The sequence below is a fragment of the Arvicola amphibius genome, chromosome 9 (genome assembly GCF_903992535.2).
Source record: "Arvicola amphibius chromosome 9, mArvAmp1.2, whole genome shotgun sequence".
In the NCBI taxonomy this organism is placed as follows: Eukaryota; Metazoa; Chordata; class Mammalia; order Rodentia; family Cricetidae; genus Arvicola; species Arvicola amphibius.
In genome coordinates this window covers 47,971,149-47,975,320 of record NC_052055.2, presented here as the reverse complement: position 1 = coordinate 47,975,320, position 4,172 = coordinate 47,971,149, and the positions used below count along the sequence as shown (strand labels likewise).

The following is a 4,172-nucleotide window of genomic DNA, read 5'->3' as shown; positions in this document are numbered from 1 at the left end:
AGAGGGTAAAGGATAGCAGCACTAAGGAGGCTCAAAATAGACTCAGGGAAATATTATTTTATACAGACCTAAAATTACATATAATACATGTAAGCATATGTATATATGAAGTTGCACTACTTGCATGAGAAATCTCCTTTTGAGTTGCTAGTCAGAGTAGTCCAAGAAATATAGGATATTACTGTTGTCTTTGGTTGCCCCCAAAGAAAGTGAAGGTAAGTTCCTATTGCTAAATATACCACATACTTTAGACATAGGATTTGGAGTAATTGATTTTGATCTGATCCATAAGCCTCCTCCCAATGACCAGCTTTTAAAGGACAAGAAGACGCTATGAAAGCTACCCAGCTAAAACACCTATAAACTTCAATGGCCAGTATGATAAGCTATTACTACAGATGCAATAATGCCATTCATATTTTGATGGAAGCTCTCTAACTGGACTTAGGACTCAATAAACAGAAGGGAAATAATGTCTAGTACTAGAAACCTAGCCAGCTACTGAGGACTGCTGAGGCTGTGGATCATAGAGAACACACTACCGCCACTTCACTAGACCCTAAGTCCCAAATGCATGTAAAAGCATATCCTTCTACCCTCAAGTATACTTTCCCCTCTCATCAAAGAAGCTCGTTTTGCAGAAAACAGAGACCATTACAGAAAACCACAACTGGTCATGGGATGCCCAGCTCCACTGGATCCATCTATAATACAACTCCTATACCAAAGTCCTAAGAAAAATTTCAAAAGAATGGGAAGGTCACAACAGGAGGAAGACCAGAAAGTCTCCTGCAAACTTGTGCCCCCTAGAAATGAGCAGGAAGCTCCATCCATAAAACCTCAGCTGAAAGTATGACTCTGAAACAAAATCTGAACAACGGCAACACCAGGAGAGTTGCTGTGGTGATTTGAATGAGAATGGCCTCTGTAAGGGTCTATGTTTGAATGCTTGGTCCCAAGTTGGTGGAACTGTTTGGGAAGGATTTGGAGGTGTGGTCATAATGGAAGAGTTGTGTCACTGGGGGTGAGCTTTGAAGCTTTAAAAGACCACACCATTCTACTTAGCTCTCATTCTCTGCCTCGTGACTGTGGATCAGATGTAAACTCTCAGCTACTGCCCCAGTACCATGCCTGCCTGCTACCATGACCCCCTCTGTAATGATCATAGACTTAACTCACCCTCTGAAACTGTAAGCAAGCTTCAATTAAATGCTTTCTTTTACAAGTGCCTTGGTCATGGTGTCTCTTCACAGCAATAGAAAAGCAACTAAGAGTAATAAATGTAGCACAGTTAATCTCATAGGTCATGTTGAAGAAACATACAAAACACCCTACTCCCCACAGTGATAGAAGTACCCAAATTCAGCCAGTGTAGACATGGAGGTTAACGACACACAGAGATCTGTGCCAGTGCCAATGAAGGTCATGCTGTGTGCAGCTCAACCAAAAAACCTGAAAGGCTAGGTGGGACATGCCAATCTCCCAAACCAAGAGTACAAAAAAATCATTGAAAGGGGGATTTAAATCCACACTTAAGGTCGAAGGTGAATCTGGACTGGGAAAGTCTACATCGGTCAACTCATTGTTCCTTACAGGTTTGCATTCTCTAAAGTACCCAGGTCCTTCTCCTAGAATAAAAAAGACTGTACAAGTGAAGCAATCCACAGTTTTAACCAAAGTAGGGCGTGTTTGGTTGCTGCTGACAATAGTTGATACTCCAGGGTTTGGAGATACAGTGGGTAATAGTAATTGATGGAAGCCTGTTATCAATGCCTGATCGCCAGGTGCAGTGTTTGTACTTCATTGCTCCTTCAGGACATGGACCTAAACCATTGGATGCTGAGTTTATGAAACACTTGCATGAAAAAGTGAATATCATCCCACCAATTGCCAAGGCGTCTAGACACACTCACACCAGAGGAATGCCAACAGTTTAAAAAACAAATAATAAAAGAAACCAAGGACATCACATTAAAATATAAAAATTTCCAGATGATGAAAAAGAAGATAAGCTGGCTAGGAAAGTAAGGCACCATCTACCTTCTACTCTGGTAGGCAGTGATATCATCAAAGCTAATGCCTACAGAGTCAGGGGGTGTGTCTGAAGTAAACAAATGGTGTCATTTTACAGTTCTAAGAAACACATTGATAAGGACACACATGCAGGATGTTGCTGATAGCATACACGATAAGAACTACAGGACTGAAAAACCAGCAGTGGTGACTTGTAATGGAGCAGATAACAACAAGAAGAAAGGGCAACTTAGAAGAGCCCTCTGGCGCAGATGGGAGAAGAAAGAAGGGAACATGCAGCCAAAATGAAGAAGAAGGAGATGATGAAGGCTGAAGAAAAAGTTCAAAACCTGAAGGGCTCAGAAAAGGAATTCTAGCGGTGCCAGAAACAAGTGAGAAGGAATTTAGAAGTACAAAGAATTAGAGGGAAGGTATCATCAGTTTAAAGACAAAAAGGCAAACTGGGGTGTTCAACAATGCATTTTAGAGCAACAGAACTCTTCAAGAGTGTTGGAAAAGGACAAGAAGAAAGGCGAGATTTTTTTAAAACTCTATTGACCAGTTAGTTATGTGCTAATTGCCAATATGCCAGCTTGAACATTAATGTTTGAGGAATCCATTTGACCAGTTCACACCAGTTTAATGATGGATTTAATGGCATGACAAAAATTAATTTTTGTTGTTGTTCTTAAAGGAGATTAAAATGCCTTGAATTGTCTCCGGTGTTGTATATTTAGAAACTAACAGTTCTGAGTACCTTTCTATATTTTCCTTTTTAATTAAAAAGGTATCTTAAGTTTAATATAAGAAAACATTTTACTGTTGTCATACACTGCTAGTTCAATTGTTTATAGAATATTCTAAAATAAAAGGACTCTGGAAAGTTTTCACTGATATATTGCATAATATGGCGCAAACTATACTTCTCTATGATCATTATATTACAGAGGTTCCATTCGATACAGGTTATATAATAATGTAGTTAGTCTAACACAGTAGATCCTCTCTTTGACACTTCTATTATTTAAAAGTACACATGGAAAAACTTATACACTTACTGTGCAGTTAGGGTTCTTTTTTTCTGCTTTAGGTCCTTTAAATATATATAAAGTTTAGTGCCCTCTTAGCCAGAATCTCATTACTGCTACATTTTTTATTAATTAAATTTATTCATTTATTTTGCATCCTAACCAGTTTCCCCTTCTTCCTTTCCTCTGTCCTGCCATCTCCTCCCCCAACCCCTAAAGCCTTCCCATACCCACAAATCCACTCCTCTGTTTCTGTTTGGAAAGGGGCTGACCTCCCATGCTGTCAACAAAGCATGGCATATCAAGTTGAAGTAGGACTAAGCTCCTCCCCTCATGTAAAGAATTGGTAAAGCAACTCAGTATGAGGAATAGGTTTCCAAAAATCTGTGGAATAGACAGGGAAAGGCCCTCCTATCACTGCTAGGAGTTCCACAAGTAGAGCAAGCTACACAATTGTCACACAAATATCAAGGGCCTACGTAGGTCCCATGTGGTCTCCTTAGCTGTTGGTTCAGTGTCTATGAGCTCCTAAGAACCCAGATTAGTTGTCCCTGTGGGTTCCCTTGTGATGACCTTGATCCCACTGGCTTATATAATCCTTCCTTCCTCTCTTCAACAGGATTCTCAAAGCTCAGCACAGTGCTTGGCTGTGGATCTCCACATCTGCTTCCATCAGTTACTAGATAAAGGCTCTCTGATGACAATTAGGGCTGTCACCAATCTGATTACAGGAGACAGCCCGTTCAGGCTACCTGTCCACTATTGCTAGGAGTCTTAGCTGAGGTCATCCTTGTAGATTCGTGGGAGTTTCCCTTGCACCAGGTTTCTACCTAACGCTGAAATGCCCCCATCAAGATATTTCTTTCATTACTTTCTCCCTCTATCCCACCCCAACCCGATACTTCATGTTCCCATTTCACCCATCCCCAGCTTACCTAGGAGATCTCTTCTAAGTCCCCTATCCAGGGAAATCCATGCATACTGCCTTGGACCCTCCTTGTTACCTAGTGTCTCTGGGGATGTGGGTTGTAGCATGGTTATCCTTTGCTTTACAGCTAATATCCACTTATAAATGAATACACACCATGTTTCTCTTTCTGGGTCTGGATTACCTATCTCCCAGAATGATCT

The 4,172-nt window shown here is 40.7% G+C and overlaps 1 pseudogene; it reads left to right on the top strand.

Moving 5' to 3' along the window:
* Positions 1–1,377: 1,377 nt before the first annotated feature.
* LOC119823620 lies at positions 1,378–2,571 on the top strand (annotated as a pseudogene).
* Positions 2,572–4,172: the final 1,601 nt, after the last annotated feature.